Below are 13,443 nucleotides of genomic sequence, written 5' to 3'. Positions count from 1 at the left end.
CATACTCTGTGTAGCAAGACAAAGTTCAAATGAACTGTGGATAAATTTTTTTCTCATACTGAACAAGAGGTATATAAAGAAAACTATGAAACTTTGGGATGATTTGAATTTATTGAGAGACCAGGAGAAATGGAATAAATGGAAAGAGAAAGTATGTTCCCTATTAGAATAATATTGTAAAGATCTAATTATCCCCAAGTAACCATGTAACTAAGATAAAACCAAGGAGTTGGGCTGATGGAAAACAAAATGGTACATGTATTAGTGATAAAAACCATCATAAGACACGAGATGCGGTGTGAGGGACCATCTTGTTACCACTGTTGCAGAATTAAACTAACCATGTCATAGGCAGAATTGGACAATTATAGGTAGGGCCACAACACAATACCGTACACACACACTTCTCAGGGAGGGCATCTCTAAAATTTGTGGCACAGAGAAGCAAAGCAAATGCATCTTTTCTGGAGGTGTGCAGGTTCCAAATAAAAGATGATAAAAAGGAAGCACACCAATTTGATAAGAGTAGTTTCTCTAGGTCAAATTTCCTAGGTATGGGGCCAGTGAAGAGGGGCTTTCCTCATCCACTTCATTATTATTTTCAAAAATTTGCTATGAGTGTGTTTTCATTTCTTGGTGACTACAAGAACATGGGAGAGAGACATGATAAGAGACTTGGTCTCAAGTCTCAGCTCTGCTGGAGACCAGCAGGCAATTTTGAGGTGTTCTACCAATTTGGACCCCAATTTCAACTCAGAAAACAATTTTAAGAGAACCAGTTGGTGATCCTTTTCTGCTCTGAATTTTGCAAACCACCCCGCTGAAGGATATGGGGTTTTGGGACCCAGTGTTTCCTACTGGCAAGACCTCACTAGTATCTATCCCCTTGACTGAAGACAGCCTCTAGCCACAATCCCACAGCACTCAATTTCCAGAGCTCCCAGTGATCAAGAGGAAACTGTTCTATATTAAATAACCAGGTCATTGCTGCATCTGTCTAGGGTCTTGAGTGGATTATTGAAAGGGATTATTGAAAGAGAGATCTAGCAGGGACCCCAGCACTGCCCCAAGACAGTCATTGGTCAAACCTGCTGACTGCTCTCCTTGCTCTGGGCACGAGAGCAAGGTCATCTCATCTAATCTCCCATGAATTTTTGTTCGTCTCCAGTTAGACTGGGAGCTTCTAATGGAAAAGCAACTGTGTCTAGAAGAGCTCCAGAAGTGGAGTCTTTCAAACAGGCCTGGGTTCAAGCTCAGGCTTAGTCACTTGGCTGGAGGTCACCTTCAGGAAGCGACCTAGACATCTCCTTACAGTCAGAGATCAGATGATGAGAAACTTGATACTGCAGATAGCAGAGAGGGCTTCATTCTAATACTTGTGTTGTCACTTCCCAGCTGTGTAACCTTGAACAAACTGCTTGAACTCACCATCCCTTGTATTTCTTACGTGTAAAACAGAGATTAAAAATGTATCTTTCACAAAGCATTTGCCTTGTACTCAGTAAGTATTCAATAATATTCAATAAATATTTTTTAACTAAATAACTGATTCTTTAAATGCAATGCAAATGGAAAAATGTGAATGGCCCATCATGTTACACAAGCTCTTTCATGTTTTTTGTTCGTTTGTTTGATAGAGAACAGGAACGGGGGAGGGGTAGTGGGAAAGAGAAAAACAGTCTCTCCACTGAGCATGGAGCTGGACATGGGGCTTAGTCCCAAAACCCCGAGATCATGACCTGAGCCAAAGTCAGACACTTAACCAACTGAGCCACCCAGATGCCCCTCTCTTCACATTTTTGATCAACACCATCTTCTCAGTGAGTCTGACTCGGACCACTATATTTTAAGTCATAAGCCACCTCCACCTCCGTCCTCCTGATTCCCATCCTGAGTGGGATGTCCTCATGCATCCTTCCCCTCTGTCCTGTTATTAGAATACAAAATTGTTTTCCCACCAAATACGTGTGTCAACATGTGAACTGAGTGTTTTTATGTAAACATTTGTCTCCTTATTTCTTTGGAGGGGGTAACTGCTGGTATATGCCACCCATGTCAACTGCTACACAGGCGGCAAACATAAGGTATTAAAAACTCCTTTGTGGCAGAAAAAAAACCCACCAACCAAACAAACAAACAAAAAAACACCAGTGTTCTCTACAGGAAACCTAGGATAATGCTGAAAGATGAAATTGCTTTGCCTGAGGAGTTTTATTAGGAGCTCCAAAGCATGGGGAATGGCTTGCTGCTTAGTTGTTAACAGAATAAACATGGGCGGAGTGAGCAGGGATGAGAATCAAAGGTACAATGACCAGGATGAGATGATCACACTTGACCTATCTGGTGATACCCAAACTTCTCATGGAGTTCAAGAGACAAGTAATAAAGAAGTCCCAGGAAGTTGGGGCAGGCTAAAGAATCTTGTATCCATTACTGTGTCCTACTTTTTGAGGGTAGGTGGTGAACGTAGCCTTTAGAGAGAGGCTCCATGCTTAGAAAAGACAATTTCTTTTCTTAGGAAAGAATTTCTCAGTTACCTCAGCAATGATCTCCGTCCTATTCATTTCTTTTCTCTGCGGAAACTGAGTTTCTGGTCACTACCATAATTGTAATATAGTAATAGCATTCAGTGTTTAGCCCAAGGTGCTACTGGTAATGATTTTGACAATGGTTTTCTTGAGTCGATACTGCTTGGTGTCATCTCTCAAGTTTGCTCCTGTGTATCATGGCCCAGTGAAGGCCAGCTAGTAGGGAAGTAATTACCTGGGAGCATGGCCATAAGGACCTTCAGAGAAACACACCACCTCCAGAATGCATCCTAATGAGAAGCCTCTGAATCGTACCTCCACCTCTTATCACTACTTCCATAAAACGAGTCATTCCCTAACGAGGGTCATCATAGCAGGCCACAAGACAGAATTACAAAGTATGTGGAAAATTGAAAAATAACGGAAATAAGAAGTTTGGTATGCTCCAAAGGTATCGTGTATGCAAATTTTTCCTCCTAAAGAGAAAGATCTTATCTGGGAGTGGGGTCATTGAACTGTTATTACTGAAGCCCTGTGCCTCTTAACTCTCAACTAATATATTGCCCTGCCCTCTCTTCATCTGTCCTAAAAAATTCAACTGGAAACTCCCCCACTTATAAATACCAGAACTACAGAATAAAGTGAAGGCTGTATCATCGTACTGGTTTCGGAAGAAGACTGGGTAGGATCTGTTTATTTCTACCGCTTTTGTCAGCTCTGACTTGATAGCTGATGTCAAGACAGAGAAAAGTACAAAGTTGAAGATCCACCTTAAATCCACCGTCTAAATCCTTAGCAATATGGGGAGGATGTTATTTGTTTGTTTATTAAGAGACATTTAGTTTCCTGGCATGTGGATTTTATTTGAGGATTTGTTATTTTAGAAATGGCAAGCACTTTCTGTTTAAGTATCCTAATAGAAAAATTAAAACAAAATTTTAAAAAAAGTGTTTGTTCTGGAAATCTTGGATTTTTACCCCCTCACAAACAATAAATTTAATGATCTGTTAAAAGTTTTTTATTTGTTTGTTAGTTAGGTTTTTTTCTGAAGGGTTTTTATTATGCATACACAGCAGGGCTTACTTTAAAATGGCTTTTCTTGCAATGAGAAACAGAGGAAAAAGATCTGATAGAGCAGAGAACTTAATAGAAGAATACGAAATTCAGAATTCCTATTCAAAGGCAGGACACCCACGAGGGAACGTCAGGTTCAAATATGACTTTCATCTTTTTGAGTTCACTCTTTAAGTCAGTAAAATAATAAAGTAAACATTTTATTTTATAGACTTTAGAAAAGATGTCTCCTTTTTCCTCTTTTCACTATATATAAAATAAAAGCATAAGGCTGTGAATGAAAAGCACAAACCAAAAATGAATGTATGAGCAGAGGTGTATTAAAGAGCCTGGCCAGGCAGAGTGAATGTGTAAAGTGGCTGGTTACGGACCCCATAGGGACTCACTGAGACTGGAGAGTTCTAGCTAAGGAGTCCAAGATATGAAAGCTGCTGTGAGTTCTAGAACAGAGGAATGGGATAATAAAAGAAGAATTAAAACAGAGACACCAGAACACAAATTAACCACTCTGAGCTTAGTCTGAGGTCTATGTGAATGCCCAGCATATATTTTTTCTTGACCCTGTGTAAATATTGCAATAGTGAATCAGAGAGCACTTACTTCCTGCCTTTTCCTCACAGTTCTTTCCCTGAAAGTGTTTTCCCCCAACCTATGTAACATTATGGTGTCCTCTGAGAATCTGAATCCTGTTAAGAGTTTTGACAATGGGGAGTTGCTGTTCAATGGGTACAAAATTTCAGTTATATAAGGTGAATAAATTCTAAGTATCCACTGTACAACATGTGACTACAGTCAAGGATCTATACTGCCCACTTAAAAATGTACTAAGAAGGTAAATTTCACATCACCTGTTCTTACTACAAGTAAAAAAAATAAAAAAAGAAAGTTTTAGGAAGTCAGGGATCACAGTGAACAGCCTTCCCATTTCTCTAACTCTCTGGGTGTATCTGCGGCAATGAATGAAATGCTAAAAGCATTTTTTTTAAAATCTTGTATATTTACCCTCTATTAGTCATAGTCATTTTGATTTGAAAGCAAGAAGACAATCTGGAAAATGTTTTTATCAAATAGCCAAGAAAGAAGTCTTATCAAATCAGGATATATATAAGTGATTAGGAAATAATAAAGCAGTTTGCTATAAAAACAAGTAGTTCTTTGCTGCTATTTTATTGGTACTGTCTGCCTCAAGGAACACCTCTTCATCACTTGTTTTGATAATCACGTAGGAAAACAATCTTACTAAAGCATCCGCACAAGATTTCAGTTAAGTCTGATAAATGAATGCGTGGAAGAGGATAAAATCAGTTCTTGTAGGAATATGGAGAAGGGGCACGACTCCATCTCTGATGGGAACACAGGAAGGAGGGGACCACTCTCTCCTGTTTTAAGATATGCTCCGAGGCTGGGGCTTACAGCCAGATATTAAACAGTTCATGTACCAGGAGAGTTTTCACTTCAACTTAAATGCAGAATTAGGAAAGCTTGCCCTCTGGAGCTGAACAGAGAGTCACTGTCACCATCAATGCAAGTTAACTGCAGAACAAGGCAAGTTGGGACTGTAGCAGAGACGAAGCTCACCAGTAATGCAGAAGCAGAAATGTGTTCATTATGATTTTGTCTCACGTTTGTAAACAATTTTACATCTGACAAAGAGATTTCCCGTACATTAACTTTGTATATCCTTAAAGTATCTTTAAAATGCCATTATAATACAGGAAATGTTATTAGGCTCATTTTCTTTACTTAAAATTTGTTATATACTATTATATACTACTTCATGCATACAAAAACACATACAACATATGTGTGATGTGATTAAATATAATACAACAAATAACTGATCACACCACAAGACTTCAAAAGTAAAATTATCAGCATTCCTTTTTTTTTTAAAATTTTATTTATTTGAGAGAGAGAGAGAGAGAGCACAAGCAGGGGGAGAGGGAGGCAGAGGGGGGAAGTAGGCAGAGGGAGAAGCAGGCTTCCTGCTGAGCAGGGAGCCTAACATGGGACCCAATCCCAGGACCCTGAGATCACGGCCTGAACGAAAGGTGGATGCTTAACTGCCTGAGCCACCCAGGTGCCCAAAAGACCAGCATCCTTAATAACACCTGTGGTTTCTCTCTAATGTCATCCCTCTGAGGATTACCTAAAGACAGCTATTACTCTTAATTTTTATTAATTTACCTGGTAAATTTGCTTTGGTTTTCTTATATTTGAGCTTTCTGGAATGCTGTCACAATTTATTAATCTTTTTCAATTTAACATTATATTTCTACAATTTAACCACATTGTGAGTTGTTCATGAAGTTCATTCATTTTCACTGCTGTATACTATACCATTTTGTATCTATTCTTTCAACCATGTACACCGGGGCAGTTTCCAGTTTTTTGTTAAGAACATTGTTGTTGTGAACATTCTGTCTTCTGGTATACTCCTGTACAAATTCTGTAGAGTATATAATGAGCAGAAACTATATAACTCTGTAAAATAATGCCATATATTTTCACATTTTCTTTGTTCTAATTCTTTTTTTCTATTTGGTTAATATAGAGTTAAAAGTGGAAATAAAAATTTCCCATAATCTGTAAAATTTCCCATGTTATTTATGTTATTTTATGTTATTTATCATAGCTATTTTATTATTTTTTGTTATATTTTGTTATTATAGTTTTACAATATTTATATATTGATAAATTCAAATTTTATGATTTTATAGTGTTCCTGTTTTTACTTAATACATTTGTGGCCTTAAAATTAATTTGCCATTCCAATTATATAACATTCTTAAAATGACAAAATTATGGAAATAGAACAGCTGATGGTTACTGGGTTAGAGACAGGGCTTAGGATGTGGCTATATGAAAAGATAGCATGAGGGATATTTCTGGTGAAGGAACAGTTCTGTATCTTGACTATGGTAGTGCTTACACAAATCTACACACGTGGCAAAACTGCATAGAAATATGCACATAAAATGAGTGCACATAAAGCCAGTAAGATCTGAATAAGATCAATGAGTTTTATCAATGTTAATTTCCCAGTTGTGATATTGAACTCCAATTATAAAAAAAAAATGTTATCACTTAAAGAAACAGAGTAAAGGATACACAAGAGCCCTCTGTACTAGTCTTGTAATTGCATGTGGATTTACAATGATTTTTAAATAAAACGTTTAAATTTTTAAAAAAATACAAGAATCTTTTTATTAGACTTTACCTGATATGTGTTTTTTCCATTATTTTACTTCCAAATTTTATATTTCTTATGTTTTTTAAAAATATTTTATTTAGGGGCGCCTGGGTGGCTCAGTGGGTTAAAGCCTCTGCTTTCGGCTCGGGTCGTGATCCTAGGGTCCTGGGATCGAGCCCCGCATCAGGCTCTCTGCTTGGTGGGGAGCCTGCTTCCTCCTCTCTCTCTGCCTGCCTCTCTGCCTACTTGTGATCTCTCTCTGTCGAATAAATAAAATCTTGAAAAAAATATTTTATTTATTTATTTGACACAGAGAGAGAGAGATCACAAGTAGGCAGAGAGGCAGGCAGAGAGAGAGGGGAAGCAGGCTCCCTGCTGAGCAGAGATCCGGATGTGGGGCTCCATCCCAGGACCCTGAGATCATGACCTGAGCAGAAGGCAGAGGCTTCTGAGCCACCTGGGTACCCCTATTTCTTATGTTTTAAGTATGACTTTTGTAAATAGCGTTTAGGTAAATTTTCATTATTAATCTTATCTAAAAATCTATGAATTTTAGTTGGAAATTTCAGTCCATTTATATTTATGTACATTACTAATATCTTACTTTTAATTTTTATTTTCTTTCACCCTCTTTTTTATCTACTACTCCTTTTTTGTTGACTGAATATTTTAATTATATTTTTATTCTGGTTTCATATTTTTCCTTCAACTAATATGAGATTTATAAACTCTGTTTTTATTCTTTTTAGTGGATATGAAAATTTACCATGGATATATAACATCTTTAGACTTCAAACCTAAGCTTAATCAATATTTTGGCCACCCTCTTGAGCACAAACAAGAAAGTAGAAATTTGAGCTATACCACCCTCTCTGCTTATATGCTATTGTTGGGCAGGACTGACCTCTGCTTTATTTTTATTTTTTTTTATAATTCCATAATTTAGATATTATCATTATTATATTAACTATATATTTTTACAGAGGTTAATTAATTTTTGTGCTCTTAAGCTTTTCCTGCTATAGTGATTTTCTCTCTTTTTGAAATATTTCTTTTATAAATTATTTTCCTGCAGAGAGAACTTGGGTTTCCTTCTACCTGGGTCTTGGTTGTCACCAAATTGATACTCTTTATTTCACTAGCCCTAGACTAATGCAGAATACTAGCTTGGCTTCCCTGTCTTGTGAAAATACAACCTAGGCTTTCCTATCTGACTTTGGCTATCTATGTTACCTTATTGGTGTCTGTCCCCATAAAGGGCTTGGCTACATTTGGCTTGTAGACACTAAACAAATTCTTCTCCTGGTCTTCGTCTTCCTTTTTTTTTTTAGCATTTTGGATTTCCCTGAAAGCTCAAGAGTCATTAAATCATCATTTATTATAATTTATCAATAATCTACTTTTAGAAAGATTATTCTTTAGAATATATAGTTGATGTTACTGCTGTAAAAAAAAAACAAAACACAGTGAAGTCCTTTAACTAGCCCATCTTACAGATAAGAAAACTAAAAGAAAGATTGGGCAATTTTTCTAAAGCAATACAGGTAAAAAGTGCCAGAAGTGGCATTATAACACAATGTCTAGCTCTAATTCCAGTATTTCTTCCATCTGTTGCAATATGACAATGGGCTCTCACGGATGAACTCCATTATTACAAGCTCCTCTGAATGAAGTGTAGCATAATATGAACTAACTAATCCATCATCATTTAGTTTATACTCATTTGTATGGTTCATTTATTTTTAATGCCTATCAATTTTGTCTCCTTAGACTGTAAAATCCCTGAGGTTAGGCAATGGTATTGCCTTTATCCTTTTGTCTTTTGAATATCTAAGTGAATTCTAAGCACCAGCACTTGCTCAGTGATGTTTATGACTCAGACTCCATATGACTCATGTGAACCCCTCAGCTCCTACTTTCCTTATCCTGCCTCTCCTCTCTTCTGCTTGGGACAATGTTTGAAGTATACAAAAATATAGTCTTCTCCATATCAAAGTTCTCAATTCTGCTTAAAAGGGAGATCATGTATTTTAATGACCCATACACATAGTAATATGAGAAATGCTATACAGCTTACTATTTACCAGTATAAAATTAAATCTAAGGTAAACTATCTATCAAAGTAAATAATGTAACATCATAACCCAGAAGGAAAATAGTTTTATTTTTAAGATTTTTTTCAATTAAAAAATATTAATGAGTAGCATTTCATTTTAAACAAAATCTATATAAAATAATAGAATTCTTATTTAAGTTTAAATAACATTTTAAAATAGTTTATAATTTTTATATGGAAACACTTTTGTCAATTTTTTTTAATTAAAAAATTTTTTTCTTTTATTTATTTTCAGCATAACAGTATTCATTATTCTTGCACCACACCCAGTGCTCCATGCAATCCGTGCCCTCTCTAATACCCACCACCTGGTACCCCAACCTCCCACCCCCTGCCACTTCAAACCCCTCAGATTATTTTTCAGAGTCCATAGTCTCTCACGGTTCACCTCCCCTTCCAATTTCCCCCAACTCCCTTCTCCTCTCTAACTCCCCATGTCCTCCATGCTATTTGTTATGCTCCACAAATAAGTGAAACCATATGATAATTGACTCTCTCTGCTTGACTTATTTCACTCAGCATAATCTCTTCCAGTCCCGCCCATGTTGCTACAAAAGTTGGGTATTCATCCTTTCTGATGGAGGCATAATACTCCATAGTGTATATGGACCACATCTTCCTTATCCATTCGTCCATTGAAGGATAGACAGGGATCACAAGTAGGCAGAGAGGCAGGCAAAGAGAAGGAAGGGAAGCAGTCTCCCTGCTGAGCAGAGAGCCCGATGTGGGGCTTGATCCCAGGACCCTGGGATCATGACCTGAGCCGAAGGCAGAGGCTTAACCCACTGAACCACCCATGCGCCCCCACATGTTTGTACATCCTGATTATGATATTTAATTAGGAGGTCAATAAGTTAAATCCTTAATTCAGATTCTTAGAGAAGTAACAAAAAATGCTGCATAGACTTATCATGAATTTTAGCCAAGGACTGTTTTGAGGATCCGGTTATATTCCCAATTTGTAATGCTTCATTAAACTTAAACAGAGATTTAGTGAATCCAGAATTATATACTACAGAAGGGGCTTTTCGTAACTAGTGGGCCACTATTAATCTGTCCAGTTCTCCTGAAGGGAAAGAACCCACAAATGTGAAAAGAACAGGATGTCTTCCCAAACTGATACCTCTTCCTTAGAATATAAAATCAGAAGCCAGTCCCCTGGGCAGTGTCATGTCTATTCTCAGCTTAAAAAATACTCAAAGGTTAATAATACGGTGAAATGCAGAAAGAGGCAACTGCTAACATTCACTTAGCCAAAAGGCATTCTCAATTTTTACCCAGAGAGACTTTGAATGAAAGAAGATAGAGCAGAACAGGAAATCAGTGTTTGTAAAAGTGACATCTGCTAACCAGTGTTTCTGAGTGGCAATTCTAAACTAGAGTTGATGACAATATGAAGAATTCACCACATCATAAAAATTACCAAATACTTCTTGCAGCTTCACAATTTAGTTTTCTTATCCTTATTAGCCAAAGTGACTTTTTAATTCATAGATATCAGGTGCAATCACCCACAGATCATTCCTGACCCAAAAATAAGGATGGACTAGGGAAACAAAGGGATGATTAAATTCATCTGTAGGAAAATATTATTGGCCAGAGGAGGAATATTTGTGGAAACAAGAACAACAAAAACCAGCAGTACCAACACGGAAGTGTGTAAGAGCCATTCAAAGTAGTCTCCGAAGGTAAGAAACATGAAGTGCCATGTATCACCTATATCAAGGTTTTGTTGTTGAGTCACAGGCCTTCCCAAGATTCCCTCCTTAAGCCCCATCTTCCAGTCTTTCTGCATCAGGGTAGCTGAGTGAAATGAGAGTTAGAGATACCAGAGAAAGTTGAGATTCTAAGTTAAATAATGATTACTCTTTCTCTGCTTCATAAAACTGTAACCAAAGCCCTTATGGTCATTGATTTTCATAACACCAGACTTGTGTTTTCCTAAACATACCTACAGAAGCAATTTCATTCTTCTCTTGTTCACAGTGATGTGGTTCACTGTTTTGTATTGTAAAAAATGGGCCCATGCTTTCTTGGCTCAGCCACCATCATCCAACCATAAGCCTAACCCAGGTTCTCTTCAACTACTTCAAGAAGTATTTTAAAAAAAAGAACCAAATCTTAAAATACCCTTGGCGAATAAGGTTTTAATATTATAAATCTCAATTTATTTCTGATTTTATCCTCAATCCACGATTTTAGTAATTACTTTATCTGGACAAATTTTTTGACTGTTGCAAGTCAAATTTTCATCATTTTAAGCAAATAGAAATGTCAACACAAAGTAAACAAACAAATACTAATTTTTAGCTTACGTTGTGGGTTAATTTATATACCCCCCCCAAAAATATGTTCATGTCCCAACCCCTAGTATCTTGAATGTGATCTTCCTTGTAAAAAGGGTTTTTGCTGATCTAATCTAAGGTGTGGTCATATTAGATTAAGGTGATTCTCAATCTGATGACCATTGTCCTTATAGGATGGGGGGAATTTGGGCACAAAGACATAGAAGAATATCATGTGAAGATGAAGGCAGAGACTGGAGTTATACAGCTACAAGCCAAGGAATGCCAAGAATTGAAGGCCACCAGTAGAAGCTAGGATGAAGCAAACGAAGATTCTACCTAGGATCTCAGAGGGAACATGGCCTTTTGATTTTAGACATGTAAACTTCAAGAAGAACAATGAAAGAATACATTTCTGTTGCTTTAAGCTATCCAAAGTTATAGTAGCCCTAGGAAATTCATCACTTTATTATTATTTGTCACGGTAGTGACTTTTACACATAATTTTTGGTCACCACATCTGTATAGAAATAAAGTTTATAAACATGTTCCAAACAGTGACTTCCATCAGTGAGAATAAAGTTAGGATGATTTAAACATTTTTCCAAAGGCAAATTATAAGATTCAGACCAAAATCACATGTCATTTATTTATCACATAACATTTATAAATATGTTAATGACTTTATTTCTTGTAAGTGAAAACTATTATTTGAAGGTTTATGCAGCCAAAATTGAATAGTAGAAAAGAGATGAGAGGTACAAACAATTCAAGACCTGGTTTCTATACTTGTGTTGAAGGAAAGCCCAAAGTTTTTACATATATGAATCAAAGCAGCGCATCCAGTACACAAAATGTTGCCATCAATCATTCCATTGGCTTTACTGGCTATTGATTGATATTGGGCCTTGGGCCTTGCCATTGGATTCAACATGAGTTCAGAATTTTATCCAATACTCATTTAAGTTAAAGGATGAATTCTAAATAGCTTACCATATAGCTTTTGTAGCAATTTGAAAGAATGTAGAAAGCTAGAAATAAAATGCTACCTGTCTGCTGTACCTAAATCTCTAAGCTGTACTGCAGGTTTCCTTGTGGGATTGGGTATTCCCAGTGAAGCCTGATAACATAATAGAGCCTACATCTGGAATGATGCTAGGCAGGAGAATGCTTGCACTTGAGGTGCTGATAGGGAATGAGGCCATGCCATCAAAGTGAAGGATCTAAATTATTTACTGTCCTGGAGGAGCTGGTATTAAGACATTGCATGCTCTCATAAATTCAATCAATGGTACCCATGACAAAAGTTATAAACAGCATGCCCATTCCTTTTAAAAACTAATGGTAAAATGGTAAGGCAGAGGGGGTTATTAGAACTTTAACGGGGACTCACTTTCCTCCCTTATACAGTTTAATCCCCAAATGGTGGTGATTCAAAGACTTAGCTATGATAGAAAAAAGGGGTATTTGGGGGTTCCTTTGGGGGTGGAGCATAGGGATATCCCTCCCAGGTCATAGATAATCAATGATGGTGAAATATTCACTTGTTTTTTTCCTACAAGAGGGAGTAGGTACAAGTAGGTCTGAGAAAGGCTCACTAAATGTTGTCTAACACCTAGGATATAGTAGCATTGGAAAACAGACAGGATGTGGTCCAAAAATAATGAATACTGTTATGCTGAAAATTAAAAAAAAAAAAAAAAAAGAGAGACACTGATGACAAGATAAGTAAGAAATATCCCTGAAGAGTCTACTCGGGTTTGACTAGTGAAATGGTGTGGAGAAAGAAAACACCACACTCTACACCAATCATGATCCAAACACCAGCCAATGCCCCTGTCACATTTCTTTAATAAAGATGTGCTTATCAAAATGAAGTTTGTAGTACTAGACATTCTGCTCCTGCACCCACTTAGGGGCAGTTTGATTTATACTCTTTTGTATTTCCCTCCACAAGGGGGTGTGCCTTCTTAACACTAAATTCTTTGGGGCGTCTTAACACTGAATAGGAATAAATGAAGTCAGAGGAGGAGAATGATAGTTGGAAAGATTCAGGAATATTTGGGGTGAAGGATTCACTGCTATGGGACGAAAAGAAACTGAAGATGCAAAAAGAAAAAGTTGGGTTCTATATCTTCCTTCACCATATTTGGGAAATTACTTTTGGTTGAAGGCTTTTGACCGCATTACCATTCTGATCCTAGACCATGAGCATCTTGGCTTTTTGCTCGTCATATTTAGGGAGAC

The 13,443-nt window shown here is 37.0% G+C and overlaps 1 protein-coding gene across 1 annotated transcript in view; it reads right to left on the bottom strand.

Annotated features, from left to right (window-relative positions):
• Nucleotides 1-13,443, bottom strand: part of KCTD8 (potassium channel tetramerization domain containing 8) — a 258,780-nt gene that overhangs the window by 23,710 nt on the left and 221,627 nt on the right. The gene's annotated exons all lie outside the window — the stretch shown is intronic.

The sequence above is a fragment of the Mustela nivalis genome, assembly GCF_964662115.1.
Source record: "Mustela nivalis genome assembly, chromosome: 4".
NCBI classification, from domain to species: domain Eukaryota; kingdom Metazoa; phylum Chordata; class Mammalia; order Carnivora; family Mustelidae; genus Mustela; species Mustela nivalis.
This window is presented reverse-complemented; position numbering and strand designations above follow the sequence as displayed.